The 17,329-nt window shown below is 45.2% G+C and overlaps 1 protein-coding gene across 5 annotated transcripts in view; it reads left to right on the top strand.

The window, feature by feature from the left end:
* Window positions 1–17,329, top strand: part of DYM (dymeclin) — a 385,584-nt gene that overhangs the window by 223,074 nt on the left and 145,181 nt on the right. The window lies entirely within an intron of this gene.

The raw sequence follows: 17,329 nt of genomic DNA, 5'->3' as shown, positions 1-17,329 counted from the left end.
CAAGACTAAACCCCATTGCTAAGGGATGCCTGGCCTGACTTGAACTTACAGTTTGAGACTTAAGGGTACAAGTTCTGTCACTGTTCAGGGTAACTGCACCTATATTCTCTCTCCAAGGTCCAACAAAAGCACCCGCTCTAGACTCCTGGCTCCTCAGCCGTCACCTCTCTTGGGCAGTGACTCGTGTTTCTCTCCCCCTGACTTGGGTTTTTCTGGGCTGCACAGTTCCCTGCCTACTCTGTGTTATTCCCAGCAGTCCAGACTGCATAAAAGACCAGCATCTGTGCTTTACGTTCTCTTCAGAGGCTATAAACAGCATAACTGCCAGCAGTTAAAAGCTACCACACAGCCCTTTCTAAGCAAGCATGTTTATTCTTAAAATGAAAGCATTACAAAGAAAACATATTAAAACAATAAAAGAACCTACACACATGCTAATAAGCTTATGAAAGATCAGCCCCAACTCCAACAAGGGTTCTGACAGGAGTCAGTCCTTCAAACCCCACTAAGGGGTTGTTCTGTGATTACAAATTCGGAGCAGCCTCAGCTCACAACTAGCACCATGATGAATCAGTCAGCCATTCCTGTATACAGCTTGGGCCTTTGATCCTAAGACTCTGGGAACAAATAATCAGCAGACAAAGGTCCCCTCCTCAGGGCGTAGTTTCAAAAGACTGAGTTTTTTGCATAACTGGAGGTGGCACATTTGCAGTCACCTCACCTCTTGAGATTGAACCAAAAGTTCATTCTTGTTTCGCACATTGTTTCAAATAGTCCTTTGAAGCTCTTAACATTTCCTAGGGTTTACATTGGTCATGTGTCCCCACTATACCAGTTACATACATTTTCCACTATAATTCATAAACTTTGTCTTTTTAATGCAATGAACTCCAAAGCTACTTAAATTTAATTAAATAAGGGTTTTCAAGGATATTGCTGGGAATTGCCATATTTGTCACAACATCTTCAAAGAAGCTGATTTACACATAGATTATTTCCCCTTTGCTTTGTGAGTATTTCTGTACTTCACAGGATGGCTGTCATAAAGCAATCAGAAACTAATCTGTCTGTCCTACATACTAATATGGCCTCTTGGTGTCTGAGTGCACCCCATGTATATAAAAATAGAAGCAACACTAAAAATCTTTCTTCCTTCGCAGGCTGTAGAAGAAGTAACTTGATTAGTTCATGGAGTTTCGTGGGTGGAAGTATAGGGAGTATATGTAAAGACATGCTGAGGAAAAGCTATAGTCACTGGCTGGAAAAGGGATGCATGCTTTAAAATACACACATACATTTTGAAACATAAAACTCCTTTGCTGTTTGACATCCGTTTGGAATTTGATCAGCAGAGTTCTACTGTCTTATAATGGCATTAGTGATGTCCCAAACACACGCTCCAGGAAGTTTCAGAAAATTCAACAAAGAAAAGAGAAGATTGGTGAATTCAGAAAGTTCAGAAAGATGGATAAGAAGGGAGGATGAGAAGAGCCATCCTCTTACTATATTCTTTCTACAAAATCCAGTCTTTTTCTTTGTCCCTCCCCAAAGAAATGTGTCTAAATTAAAAACAAAATAATTACTGTGTGTCTTGGTCTCTGGTTTTAAAACCACCGCACAGCCCTGACAATCTTTTTATAGTACCGATCACATATCCTATTGCTGTTCTGTTGCATGAAAACTATCCTATGTTTGGGACTTTAAAAAATTATTTTAAATTACTTTAAAAAAAATTAAAAACTTGGGATTGTGAGTAAATGCTACCAATGCACAACTTATTTGTTTGGGGAGGAGAGAGGGGGTTGTTTTTTTGTTTTTATAAAACAAAGAAAGAATCAGTAGTGGCAAAATACATAGTATTTAGCAGCCATGCATGGTCCTCAGTGTTTCTGCATTAATGGTAAAGTGTTTTATTTTTCTTGAAGAAGTAGTGAAAATGCTGCAAATGCGTGTACCGATAGGCTTAGGAAGTGGGTTTGTAAAGGTGTTTTGGATTTGTAAATTTGCAGACGACACACAAATTATGGGAGTGGTAAATCCTGAAAGGGACAGGTCATTGATTCAGAGTAATCTGCATTGCTTGGTAAACTGGGCAGAAGCAAACAATATTCATTTTAGTATGGTTAAATGTAAATGTCTGTATCTAGGAACAAAGAATGTAGACCATTCTCACAGGAAGGGAGGTTCCTTTTGTGGGAAGCAGGGACTGGAAAAGATTTAGGGATCATGATGGATAATCAGCTGAACATGAGCTCCCAGTGTGACACTGTGGCCAAAAGAGCTAATGTAATCCTAGGATGCAAGTGGAATCTTGAGTAGGAATAGAGAGGTTATTTTACCTCTGCATTTGGCACTGCTGCTATCACAGCTGGAATACTGTGTCCAGTTTTGTATCCACAGTTCAAGAAGGATGTTGATAAATTGGAGAGGGTTCAAAGAAGAGCCATGAGAATGATTAAAAGATTAGAAAAACATGCCTCATAGTGATAGATTGAGCTCTTTTATTCTATTTTGTTTAACACAGCAGAAGTTAAGGGGTAACTTCATTTCACTCTGTAAGTATCTACGTGGGGAACAAATATTTAATAATGGGCTCTCCAGTCTAGCAGAGAAAAGTATAACACAATCCAGTGTCTGGAAGTTAAAGCTAGACAAATTCAGACTGGAAATAAGGCATAAATTTTTAACAGTGACAGTAACGAGCCATTGGTGCAACTTAACCATGGTTGTGGTGGCTTTTCCATTATTGAGGATTTTTAAATCAAAATTGGATGATTTTTTAAAAGATCTGTTCTAGGAATTATTTTGGGGAAGTTCTGTGAACTGAAGGTCAGAATAGATGATCAGAATGGTGCCTTCTGGCCTTGGAATCTGTAAATCTATGATGCTTCAATATATTTATGAACAAAATATTTTGACTGCTAGGTAAGTTAGTCATTTATTTTTTTGAAAAGATGTGGCTTGTTAAGTCTAGCTTTATTGGACAGAAAAAATGAATAAGGTTTTGTCCTAGGGCTTATCCTGGCTAAATTGGGACTATTGGCAACTCTGAGTTTTTGGTGCTAGGGCAAGTATAAAATAAAGAGGGGGAGGGACCAGGAGATGCCTTGGTTTGGCATCTGGAAGAGTGAGTGAAGTAGTACATTAATAAAACAATTGTACTTAAAGGGTTTTGCTTAACAGGAGTGGGGGAGATACTTGCAGAGCAACAATAATGAGAAAGACCTGGGGTGATGATGTACAGCAAATTGAATACGAGCCTCCTATAGGATGATTTTTTCTGAAGGGTGGGGAGTTGATTCCATTTTGATCAGCCTGCAAAGGCGTTGTGTTATGGACCAGGAAATTTATAAGAAGTCACTGTTGAGACTGCACCTAAAATATACCATAAGTTTCTGTGCACTTTGGTACTTAAAAAGTTTTTAAATTGGAAGTAGGAAAAATTACAAGAATAAAAAATGTAAAGTGTGGTCAGGTGGAGACTAAAATAACTCAGGGAAAGGGGAGGGAGGAATATATGATTTATTTGGAGAGCATAAATGCTGCGGGAAAGGAAATGCCCATGATAGTCCAGCGGAGTATAACTAATTAGAATTGGGATGAGATTGGGTAAAGAGGAAGAAATAGGCTGAAAATTAAGAAAAATTTCCTAACATTTAGATCGTTTAGGCTGTAGAATAATAATCTTCCAAGGGAATTGATGGGAAGTTAAATTGTTTTAGTCACTTAAAACTGGACTGGACAAAGCACTTGAGAATGTACTGTTTGGGAATAATCCTGTATTGGCAGTAGAATGGGCAATATGTTTCTTTCCATCCCTAATATGATTCTGTGATTCATAATTTCCATAGTAAAGCTATGAAACAAACTGGATAGAAGTTGAATCACTGGCTTCCAGTATTACAGTAACTCCTTGCTTAATGTAGCTATGTTCCTGAAAAATGCTACTTTAAGCGAAACGATGTTAAGCGAATCCAGTTTCCCCATAAAAATTAATGTAAATGTTGGGGTTAGATTCAAGGGAAAAATCTTCGCCAGACAAAAAATACATACACACAGTATAAGTTTTAAACAAACAATTTAATACTGTGCACAGCAATGATGATTGTGAAGCTTGGTTGAGGTGGTGGAGTCAGAGGGTGGAAGAGGGTGGGATATTTCCCAGGGAATGCCTTACTGCTAAATGATGAACTAGCACTGGGCTGAGCCCTCAAGGGTTAACACGTTGTTAATGTAGCCTCACACTCTACAAGGCAGTACGAATGGAGGGAGGAGACACAGCATGGCAGAGAGAGACAGACACACACCATGTGTGTGTGAGAGAGACAGAGACACACCCCGTGTTTGTGTGTGTCTGAGAGAGATGTGCATTGCCCCTTTAATTACGCTGACCCCACTCTGAGTACACTGCCTTTTTAAGTAGATCAGCAAGTTGAGACAGCAGCTGCTGCCAGCAAGCTCCCTCCATCCTGAGCCCTGTCATGTCCCCTCCCCATCTCTGTGGAGATGGGGTACAGGAGTGGGGGGAGGGGGTCACCCTGACATTAGCACCCTTCCTCCCTCCCCCCCCCCCCCCCCGCACAGCAAGCAGGAGGCTCCCAGGAGCAGCTCCAAGGCAGAGGGCAGGAGCAGCATATGGCAGTGGGGGGAGGGACAGCTGAACTGCCTGGCAATTGATAGCCTGCTTGTGGGCTCCTGGTCCACCCTGGTTCCAAGCCCCCACCAGCTAGCTGCAACGGGCTGCTCTTCCTGCAAGCAGTGGACAAAGGAGGTGGCTGCCAAACAACATTATAAGGGAGCATTGCGCATTTTTAAATGAGCATGTTCTCTAATTGATCAGTAACTAACAACAAAACAACGTTAACCAGGACAACCTTAAGTGAGGAGTTACTGTATATGTTGAGGAGACACACAAGTGATCTAGATTCAAGTTAATGGCCAGTCCTTGCTATATATTATGTTGTTCCTTATAGGGGCTTTCTTCCACCTCAGTTATAAAATACTTTTGCCCTTGTTACCATTCATTGTTGAAATCTAGTAATCTGCCAAAATGCTAATTTAAAGCAAATGTCATTCAAAATTGTCTGAACAGATATGAGATCCAGAGTATGGGCCAAATGGGGAAAGCTATGTTAATAAACTGACTTTGGATTTCATATCTGAGCTGATGGAGCTTCTCAGAGAGAGGTAAAGAAAAGGTTATTTGCAAGAAGAGTGCTGAACATGCTGTTGTGGACAGTTGGTCCTTGATGTTCTACTCTTCCTTCAAAATGTGTGTGTATGTAAGTATGGTTAATATTAATGGGAGGACTGATGCAGTCAGAAGCTCCAGACGGAAGCAGCTTGCTTGCTTTTCAGCTGCAGATGAAGTATGCCAGTGACAGACGGGGGTGAGGGCAGAGAAGGGATGGCATGGAAAGGCAAAGAACACAAGTACAAAATAGTTCCAGACAGTCCACCATCCTCTTCAGATAAAAATTAAAGTTGGCACAGTCCATTGAAGTGTGAAACAAGCCATTAGGCACCTTACATAGCTTAACAATTTTTTCTTAAATCATATATTAATTAGGAAATAACGTTTGACATTAAAATCCTTTAATAGAAGGAGTTTAAGAGCTTAAGTAGCAGCAAAGGGAGCATAATGATGTGGAATGTTATGTGATCAGTAAATGACCTGAATATTGTGTATTACAGCATTCATTATTCTCCTAAATTTGACATTTGAACTTCAAAGGACACATTAAGTCTGGGAAAGCTACAAATGTGGGATGTACTTTTAGGCTTGCAGTTCTGTTACTCTTTCAACAGCTGGCAACCAACCAGTCACTTTACTGATGTGTGTGGTGTGCAATTAAACTTTAGATTGTAAAGTAATCATAGAATCATGAAATGTAGGGATAGAAGGGATCTTGAGAGGTTATCTAGTCCTTGAGAGGTTACCTTCTCACTCCGTGGCTGGACCAAATATATGAAGATCATCCCTGACAGGTGTTCCTGTAACTTGTTCTTAAAAAAGATCCAGTGATGGGGATTCCACAACATCCCTTGATAACCTACTTCAGAACTTAACTATTCCAGTATTTAGCTATACTCATAGTTAGAAAGGTTTTCCTCATATCTAATCTAAATCTCCATTGCTACAGATTACTTCCTGCCCTGACTTTAGTGGATATGGAGAACAATTGATCACCATCCTCTTTATAACAGCCTTTCATATAGACTGTTTCAGGTCCCTTCTGTCTCGTTTTCTCAGAAACATGGCCACTGTTTATAACGTTTCCTCAGAGATCTGGTTTCCTAACCTTTTATCATTTTTGTTGCTCTCCTCTGGACATTCTCCAATTTATCCACATCTTTCCTAACGTGTGGCACCCAGACTGGACATAGTGCTGTAACTGGGACATCACCTGCGCCTAGAATAGCGGGACAGTTACCTCCAGTGTCTTATGTACAACACACATGTAAATACACCCCAGAATGACATTAGCCTTTTTTACAACTGCATCACATTTTTGGCTCATGTTCAATTTGTGATCCACTATAACCCCCAGGTCCTTTTTCTGCAGTACTACTGCCTAGCCCGTTATTCCCCATTTTGTATTTGTGCATTTGATTTTTTCCTAAGTATAGTACTTCACATTCATCTTTCTTTAATTTCATCTCGTTGATTTCTGATCAATTTGTCAAGGTCGTTTTGAATTCTAATCCTGTCCTCCAAAGTGCTTGCAAGACCTCCCAGCTTGGTGTCATCTGCAAATTCAATAAGCTTACTTTCTTCGAGTGCTTGCTCGTGTCCATTCCATTGTAGGTATGTGTGCTCACCACATGCACTGGTGCCAGAAGTTTCTCCCTCAGCGGTATCCATAGGGGACCAGCTCTGGTGCCCTCTGAAGTGGCACCTGTATGCCGCGATATAAGGGGCGTCACCTGTTCCCCCCACCCTCAGTTCCTTCCTACCACCAGTGAAGGTGCTAGAATGTCTTCTTGCTTCGCCAACCCTTCTCTTTCTCAAACTGTTGTTACAAACTTTTCTCCTGTAAATAGTTGAAAATTGTTAGTAGTTTCCCTTAGTCAGTTCGTCCGGGATGGGACTCAGCCTTGGGGTGGAGAATGCCCTGATCCCCAGGCTTCAAACCCTGTGACTGCTTAAAAAGCCAGTGCCCATCAGCGATCCTCATGGTCGCTGTGCCTGTGCGAAACCCACATCAGCAACAAGTGTAAAGGCTTCAAACCTCGGACAAAAAGGGAGCGGGACATCGTCTCTGGGCACTCCGTATGGAGTCGGCGCTGGCACCAGGACCGGAACAGTCCAGATCGAACTCTGCTCCCAGCTCTGCGGCATCGGCGTGGAGTGCTCTGCCGGTGCCATCTTTGGACCGACGCCGATCCCCCTCCCCGGAACCAGCAAGAAAGCAAAGAAAGGCCTGGAGGAGATGATTGCCTACATCTCTTAAAGGGAAAAACAGGGCTGGAGGAGAGCGAAGACCTGACAGGGGCAGCTCCTCACCTCCAAGTGGGAGTCAGGCCCCAGCTCGGGTGGAGTGGGTTAGCCCACCCCGAGACGCGCCTGCCACCCCAGATAGCGGCATAGTCGCTCAGCACCTGGATGTGCCGTCAAAGCCTTAGGCCCTACAGGCTGCACAGGACGTCCTAGTGCTACCGGTGCCTCCCACACCAGCTACAGCAGTGCCCCGTTCCAGTGGTAAACCTGCCCTGGGACCTTTCCAGTGGTCCCCATCACTGCTCCTCACCACATGGAATGTCCCGCCAATGCTTGTCCACACAGAGCTACCACCCCTCAGACATGGGGCGGCCCGCCCAGTGGAGTTCCTGCCGCCAGTTTCCAGACTCAGGGCACTGCTCGTTGGGCTCAAAATGCCGATCTTCGGTGACACAACCCAGAACCATGGAGGTGAGCCTGTCCCTGCGGCCCCACTACTGGGAATGCCTGAGCCACTCCCCTAGTGTTTGGCACCGTTCCGGGGACTCTAGCCGATGGTCCCAGGAACCTCACTACTGGTCGCCTGAGTGCCGGTATGGGTTGCCATGGCCGCACCGACGTTCCCCAGCTCGGTTCCCTACTCCCTCCCGCTCTCATTTGACAGACCAGCACTGGTCAAAAACCATGAGGTATAGATCACTGGTTTACCGTCGCTGATCCACTGAACGCCACCGGTCTCTGTGATCTCGGCATGAGGAGTTGTTGTGCTCAGGCAGTTCCCCGTTGCTGCATCTGGATCAGCAGTGACGTGACCGGGGTGAACAGTCGGCCTCTGCACCATCCTGGTCCCCCGGACGCAATCCGTTCTCTTCAGATTCTGGTACCCAGCAGAAGTCTTTACCAGCGGTCCAGGGTCCCACATCGGGGTACCCATTATGTGTGTGGTACTGCCCGAAGCACTGTGGCCCCAGGGCCAGTGGCCTACCTCCGGCACCCTTGAAATCCCTGGGGGTTCCCGCAGCCCTTGCAAGGGCTCTGGTCGACCTCGGTGGCCTCAAATAAACCATCGGCCCCCATCTCCTGACCGCCCCCCGATATGAAGGTGACTGGGGAAAAGACTCCTCAGATTCACCCAGGCCCCATTGAGGGACCACTTGAACAGTCATCTGAGGTGGCAGATCCTCCTGTGCCTGCTTTCTCCTTATCCTTGGCTGACGAGGCGATCACAGGGGCCCCTCGTCCAGACCCACCGGATGATTCCAGAGCCCATCAGGAGCTACTAAAGTGGGTCGCCTCAAACTTGGGGCTACATGCTGAGGAGCTGGAGGAACCCTCAGACTGTCTATTTGAAGTCCTCAGCTTGGTGGCTCCAGGCCTTGTGCCCTTGCACAAGGTGGTAACAAAAATTACAAAATCCTTGTGGCAGACTCCCTCATCACTGCTCCCATCTGCAAAAGGGCAGAACAAAAGTACTGTGTGCCTGCTATCTTTACAAACACCCTGCCCCAAGCTCACTGGTGGTCTCACCCATTAATGAACGGGAAAGGCAAGGCCAACCAGATGCAACCTCCCCAAAAACAAGAACTCAAAGAGACTCTATTTATTCAGAAGGAAAATGTATTCATCATTGAGCCTCTAGCTGTGGGTGGTCAACTATCAGAGCCTGCTTGGCCGCTACAATTTTAACATGTGGCAGTCCATGGCCAAGTTCAAGGATTCGCAGCCCAAGGACCCCAGGAAGGAGTTCCGGGTGATCCTCAATTAGGGCAAAGCAGTGGCTACAGCAGCCCTCCAGGTGGCCTCAGACGTGGTGGACTCTGCGGCCAGAACCATGAGCTCTGCCATCTCGATGAGAAGGGCATCCTGGCTGCAGTCGTCGGGCTTGTTGATGGAGGTCGAACAGTCAATACAGGATCTCCCATTTGATGGCCAAGCTCTGTTGAACAAACAGACACAAAATTGCAAAGGCTGAAGGACTCCCAGGCAACATTATGGACCCTGTGCCTCTACGCCCCAGACCTGGCTAGAAAGTGGTTTAAGCCGTAGCAGCCCCAAGGGTTTGGAAACCAGAACAGATTGGATCCCTCCCGTAAGAAGGGCAAAGGCTATAAATGCTGGCAAGGCCACCAGCTGGCGTCCTCTGCTCAGTCGAGCTCCACCCGCAACCAGCAGGGTGGTACGTGGGCATTTTGAGGGTGCGCCAGAGGGCACCCTCCCAGCCTGTATCCCGGATCCTGCTTCCTGGCATTTTTCCAACCTCCTGTCCCTGCCTGGGCCTCCCTAACTTTGGACCTCTGGGTTCTCAACACCGTGGCTCAGGGTTATACCCTCCAGTTTATTTCTTTCCCCCCCACACACACTCCTTCCCTGTCCCTCTTCAGGGACCCTTCTCACGAGAGCCTGCTCGCGCAGGAGGTAAAAGGCCTTCTGCAAGTGGGGCCTGTGAAGGAAGTCCCTCAAGAGTACAGAGGCAAGGGGTTTTACTCCCGGTACTTTCTAATCCCAAAGGCCAAAGTGAGTCTGAGACCATCCTGGACCTGCGAGACCTCAACAAATGCCTCAAGAAGTTGAAGTTTCGCATGGTCTCCCTGGCCTCCATCATCCCCTCTGGATCTGGGAGACTGGTACGCTGCCCTCTATTTTGAAGGACGCTTACTTCCACATATCAATATGCCAAAGACACAGACAATTCCTGCGCTTCACAGTGGGGTCCGCTCCTTACCAGTTTGTGGTGTTCCCATTCTGCCTGGCTACAGCCCCAAGGGTGTTTATCAAGTGCATGGCTGTGGTGGCTGCTTACCTCAGGTGTTGGGGTATCCAGATTTACCCGTACCTCAACGACTGGCTCAACAAGGGCCGTTCCAGGTCTCAGGTCCAGCGTGACGTCTCAGAACTACAGGTCATGTGCTGTGCCCTGGGCCTGCTGATAAACGAGGAAAAATTAACGTTAATTCCAGTACAGAAAATTTAGTTTATCAGAGCTGTCCTCAACTCTACCCGTGCCAGAGCATTTCTGCCACAGGACAGGTTCAAGATGATGGCAGGTCTCATTGCCAGTGTCTCTGCATATCCCCTCACCACAGCCTGGGTCTGCCTCAGGCTGTTGGACCACATGCTGGTGTGTACTTATGTCATCCACCATGAGAGGCTCAGACTGTGACCCCTCCAACGGTGGCTGGCAACAGTCTATGCCCTGTCCAGGGATCATCTGGACAAGTCATCACAATCCCACCGAACGTATTTACCTCCCTGCAGTGGTGGACCAACTTGAGGGTGGTCCTAGAAGGAGTTCCCTTCAAGAGTCCTCGATCGTTGGTATCTCTAATATCGGATGCCTCCGACCTCGGTTGGGGAGCACATCTCGGTGAGCTGCAGACCCAAGAAACATGGTCCCCAGAGGAACTGACATTGCACATAAACGTCAGGGAACTCAGAGCAGTCCGCCTAGCCTGCGGAGTCTTCCTGCCACATCTTTCCGGTCAAGTGGTATGGATACTCACAGACAACATGGCCTCAATGTTCTACATCAAGAGGCAAGGGGGAGCCCACTCGTTGGCTCTGTGTCAGGAAGCGTTCCGATTGTGGGACTTCTGCATCCAGCACGACATCCACCTTGAGGCATCGTACCTCCCTGGCATCCAGAATGCGCTGATGGATCACCTCAGCAGATCCTCCTTCTCTCACCACGAGTGGTCCCTCCACCCGGAGGTTGTACAGGTCCTCTTCTGAAGGTGGGAAACTCCCCGAGTGAACCTGTTCACCACCAGACAGAACAGGACGTGCCAGCAGTTCTGTTCCCTCCAGGGCCTAAGCAGGGACTCCCTCACTGGCACCTTCCTTCTGTCATCGGAAGGGGATCTGACATACACATTCCCGCTGATTCCACTGGTCAGCAGGATACTAGCAAAAGTCAAAACAGACAAAGCATGAGTCTTATGACTGCCCCAGCGTGGCCTTGCCAACATTGGTTCGGCATGCTCATGGACCTGGCCGTGGCTCCCACATGGCCATTGCCCAGCCGCCCAGATCTCCTCTTGCAAGACCACGGATGGGTCCTGCACCCGAACTTTCTCTCCCTTCACCTAACGGCTTGGTGAATGGCTGAACCCAGAGGAAAGGGCCTGCTCCAGTCAGGTACAGCAAGTCCTCTTGGAAAGCAGAAAACCCTCCAGCAGAGCGACTTACCTGGCAAAGTGGAAGTGATTCTCCTGCTGGGCGGAGAAGCGTGGCATCTCCCCAACGAGGTCGTCTTTGCAATCCATCCTTGATTACCTGCTACACCTTAAGCATCAAGGCCTCACGCTTTCTCCATCAAGGTGCACTTAGCAGCCATATCGGCTTTCCACCAGCATGTCCAGGGCAAATCGGTGTTCTCACATGACATGTTCATCCGGTTCCTAAAAGGACTAGAGTGACTCTTCCCACTGGTCCAGGATCTGATTCTGCAATGGGACCTCAACATCGTCCTCTCAAGGCTCCTGGGGCCTCCCTTTGGGTCCTTGGTCTCGTGTTCCATTTCACATCTGTCAAGATTGCTTTCCTTATAGCCATTACCTCGGCAAGGCAAGTATCCAAGATTAAAGCCTTCACTTCGGAGCCTCCTTTCATGGTTTTCTACAAGGACAAGATCCAGCTGCGACCCTCCCACCCCACATTCTTGCCTAATGTAGTGTCCCACTTCTGTGTTAACTAGGATATCTTTCTCCTGGTTTTCTATCCAAAGCTGCACTCAACTGCGGAGGAGAGGCAGCTGCACACCTTGGATGGCCAGTGCGCCCTAGCGTTCTACCTGGAGCGCACCAAGTCCTTCTGCGTATCGACCCAACTCTTCATCACAACAGTGGACAGGATGAAAGGTATCCGGTGTCCTCTCAGAGGATCTTGAACTGGATCACCTCCTGAATCCAGACCTGTTATGACTTAGTTCGGTCGAACCACCACCTAAGGGCCCACTCAACCAGAGCACAAGCGTCCTCAGCAGCCTTCGTAGCACACCGACCCATCCAAGACATCTGCAGGGCTGCCATGTGGTCTGTAGTGCACATGTTCACAGCACATTACGCCATCACCCAGCAGGCCAGAGATGATGCTGGATTTGGCAGAGCTGTGTTACAGTCGACACGTCCATGAACTCCTACCCACCTCCGGTGGTACTGCTTGGGAGGCACCTGGAATGGACATGAGCAAGCACTTGAAGAAGAAAAGATGTTTACCTTTTTGTAACTGGTGCTGCTCATGTCCATTCCATGACCCATCCTCCTTCCCCACTGTCAGAGTTTCCAGCAAGAAGGAACTGAGGGTTGGGGGAACCGGCAGCGCCCCTTACACCGCGGCATACAGTTACCACTCCAGAGGGCACCAGAGCCGGTCCCCCACAGATACCTCTGAGGGAAAAACTTCCGGCACTGGTGCGTGTACCGAGCACGCACACCTACAATGGAATGGACATGAGCAACACATCTCGAAGAACGCCAGTCTAACACGGCTGTTACTCTGAAACCAGTTACAAAAAGGTAACTGTCTTTTCCATTCCGTTAATGAAAAGGTTGAATAGTTCAGGAGGTAGGAGTCCCGCAGGACTTCACTAGATACATCCTCTCAGTTTGACAGCGAATCATTGATAACTGCTCTTTGAATATGATTTTTCAACCAGTTGTGCACACACTTTGTAGTAATTTCATCTACATCATGTTTCCGTAGTTTGCTTATGAGAATGTCATGTGGGATTATCAAAAGCTTTACTAATGTCAAGACAAGTCATGTTACCTGCTTATACCTATCCAGTTGGCCAGTAACTCTGTCAAAGAAGGAAATAGTGTGACTATCAGAGATTCTGCCCACAGTTGCTTCCACTATCATCGGTGAGAAGTGTGAGTGCTACATATCTCTAAAAATCAAGCCATTCATTTGTTATTTAAATACCCATTGGGACAGACTGACAGTATCTTGAAGAAACTTTATGGAATTAAGATAAACTTTATTGAGTTAAGTTAAACCTTGCTGAGTTTGAATTAACATCTTTAGAAGTAAATTTTATTAAAAGTACAATTGTATATGTGTTGTTGTGACATTGTATGTACCTTCTCTAGTGGGGGGACGACACACTAATGAACTTCCTCTGTTATTAGCCTTTGAAGTTCCCCTGGAGAGATATGCATATACTAATTCAAACAGAATTCTCCAGAGACCAATAGACAAAGAACAGACTTTTGGGTAAAAACCTTGATTTTCAGCTGACTTGGGGCCTTCTTCCTGATCCAGCAAATGGACAAGACCCCTGATCCACAGAGGCCCCCAATCCTTAGGGGAGGATAGGAAAAACTTGGCTTACTGAGGCTTCATAAGACACTGTGCTTGTTCTGAGCTGAAGCTTTGATGAACTTGTTACCACAAGGATGCCCTTACAATGGGTTATTAAAAGACTGCAGTTGCCAGAGCCCCTGTGAGAGTTGGTATGAACTCTGATAAGTTTATTAACATACGTGTAGGTTCTTTTATTGTTTTTAATTTTTTTTTCTGTAATGCTTTGTACCTTAAGAATAGAGTAGGCTTGCTTAGAAAGAACAGTGTGGTAAATTATATCTGTTATCTGTCTCTGAAGAGAAAGCAAGCAGGTGGCCTAGGGAACCTGTCTGTGCTGGGAATTACACAGCAGAGGCAAGGGAATGGGGCAGTCTGGGTGTAGCCAGTCAGAAGGAGGAGAGATGTGCATCTCCACTCAAGAGAGGCAACAGCTGGGGAGCTGGAAGCCTGAGAGTTGGGTACTCTTGCTGAACCCTTGAGTGGTGCATTTGCCCTGAGCTCTGACATCCATATTTAGAGAGGTACATTCTTGCAGATTAACGTATGTCCCAGGACTACAATATCACTAAAGAATAATGGGCTCTCTCTGTTGAGGCACAACCAGTGCATTTATTTTCAAATGCATTTGCCCTGTAATCATGTGGAATTACAATGCTATGATTTCCAGTATACCAAATTGCCATTATATACTAATGTTAAGTGTAATGGTAAGACACCCCTAGTGTACTTTTTAATAACAACCTCCTATACTTTTTTGCTTTCATTCCAAATGTTGTGGCAGTTTTTGCAGAGTTAACAACCTTAATGCTGCATTCCTCCAGAATCCCCTGTAGACTTCAGAACACAGGCTGCCCTCTTTTTCTGGTAATTGTATATGTTAGGACTTCTGGTTCACAAGACATCTTGTAACTTTTTAAAAAACTTTCTGGAGTTTCACCGAATGCATTTTATTTTGTGAAACCCGGACACTTTCTGTATAGAACGTTTTAAAGCCTTTCCCATAGGACTCCCTCTTTTGCTTTAGGTACCTCCTGTGACTCCTGTTTGAAAGGGGGAGGGGTGTATATGCAAATCCTTGATCCACCCCATTAATCCCAGAGAGGAAGTGAGTGTAAAGATGCCAGAACCTGAAGTAGCATCAGGTGTCACCTCCTCCCTTTGTCTGTGTGTGTATTGTAGTGACCACCCCTTCAGGTCTCTGTTTCTTTCTGAGGATAGTGGCTGCCACCTCCTGATCCTTTTCTCTTCTGGAGGAAAGATTTCCCTCTCAGTCTGTTACCCTAGAGGCTGTAAAAGTCAGCAGACGAGAGGACAGTTTTTCATTGCTGCTTCTTTGGAATATGTTTGTCATCTGAAGAGCCTTTACTTGGAAAAGAGAGAGTATTGGTCTTTCTTGGTGACATCCAAAGAAGAGATGAGAAGATGAACACAATCACCCTGAAAGACAAGTGGGGATGTTGCCTCTGTATATTCTCCCATCTTCCCACCCTCCTATTCCTTATGCTGAGGTTGGGCTCCATCCAGTAGAGTGAAAGTAGTTATTAGACTGGATTAGCTTTAGGGAAGTTGACCAGTAGTAGTATCCCTCACTTTGAAGTAAGGTGTGGAACTTGGATACAGCCTGGGCTCCCAGAAGAATAACTGGTTTCAGAGTAACATCCGTGTTAGTCTGTATTTGCAAAAAGAAAAGGAGTACTTGTGGCACCTTAGAGACTAACCAATTTATTTGAGCATAAGCTGTCGAGCTTATGCTCAAATAAGTTGGTTAGTCTCTAAGGTGCCACAAGTACTCCTTTTCTTTTTAGAAGAATAACTGAAGACTCAAGAGTCACTGAAGTGCTGATACGTTGGCAAAATGTTCTAGTCCTGATGTACTGGTCTGTACCAGTCCAATTTGAGCTCTGCCAAGGGCTGCTTTTAATTTGACTCTTAAACTAGAAGTTTAATTATAGGAAGGAAGTAAATACTTGTGCATGTGGTGCAATACAGATGCACAAAATGTTATTTTTAAAGGGTGTGTTTGAGTCTGAACGCTTTCTATTCAACACTTTGTAAAAGATGGTCTGGTTCCAGGAATGCGGAAGGGGAACCTAGCTAACAAAATGATTCATAACAATTCCTTTAAACCACAACTGGAGAAGGAAAAGATAGCCATAGTCTCTTGTTCCTTTGGCATAGACCTCTCTATGTACTCTTATTTCATAACTTGTAAATTATCTCATAACTTGTAAATATGTCAAGATGCACGTAGACTGAATTCCCTTTCTGGGGAGATAAAATGATGTAAAAAACTCAGTGGATCTGAGACTGATTGACTGACTTGAAAACTACATCTGCCACGAGGATTTACTTATCATACTTACTCCTGAGGGCATTCTGTGCAAAAAATTAAAAATTCTGCACCAAAAAAATTAAAAATTCTGAGTGCAATATTTAAAAATTCTGTAAGTTTTATTGGTAAATAAATAAATTGGGCTTTTGAAATTTCATCCATGCTAAGCGAAGGTTTTGTACTGGCTTTGTTAACAAGAGGCAGTTCCTTGTCTCATTTTATTACTAATGTTGATTTAAACCTACAATAAATGACCATTCGGAGGGCTGACAAATCTGTCCCTTAACAGGGTGGCTGTTTAATAAATGTGGAGCAGAACAGTACTCTGTTGTTTTGAGATTATTTTTGAATGGTCTCAAGACAAGAGGTTTGCTAATAAATTGTTAAACTATTGCATAGGTTTCGTTGTATACATTTCGCATGCATTTTTATGCTATTATATTTTTTTGTAAATCTCATATATTGCATTGAAACTTAACTCATACTAATTTCTTTCATTTACTCTACGTGTAACCACCCTTATTAGACAACTTCCTATTTCACTAGTCTTCCCAGAGTATTCCCAAATGCACTGAGTACAATTCTTCTCCACCTTTAATGAGATACCTCTATTATAAATTTATTTGTATTGTCCATAGAACCTAGGAGCTCTAGTCATGGTAAACAGCTGATCTTTGCTAGTCTCTCAAATAGACTTTCAAGACAGGTTTCACTTTGCATAAGAACATAAGAACAGCCATACTCGGTCAGAGCAAAGGTCCATCTAGCCCAGTAGCCTGTCTTCTGACAGTGGCCAATGCCAGGTGCCCCAGAGGGAATGAACAGAACAGGTAATCATCAAATGATTCATTCCCTATTGCTCATTCCCAGCTTCTGGCAAACAGAGGCTAGAGACACAATCCCTGCCCATCCTAGCCACTGATGGACCTATCCTCCATGAACTTATCTAGTTCTTTTTTGAACCCTGTTATATAGTCTTGGCCTTCACAACATCCTCTGGCAAACAGTTCCACAGGTTGACTGTGTGTTGTGTGAAGAAATAATTACTTTTATTTGTTCTAAACCTGCTGCCTATTAATTTCATTTGGTGACCCCTAGTTCTTGTGTTATGAGAAGGAGTAAATAACACTTCTTTATTTACTTTCGCCACACACATATGTGTGCGGGTGTGGCTACATATGTGTGTATATATATATGTGTGTGTGTGTGTACACTTATACTGCTTAATTAAAGTTAGTTCAGCACACCAGTAA

Source organism: Caretta caretta, chromosome 5 (assembly GCF_965140235.1).
Source record: "Caretta caretta isolate rCarCar2 chromosome 5, rCarCar1.hap1, whole genome shotgun sequence".
In the NCBI taxonomy this organism is placed as follows: domain Eukaryota; kingdom Metazoa; phylum Chordata; order Testudines; family Cheloniidae; genus Caretta; species Caretta caretta.
The sequence above is the reverse complement of the archived record's forward strand: the minus strand, read 5'-3'. Positions and strand labels throughout refer to the sequence as shown.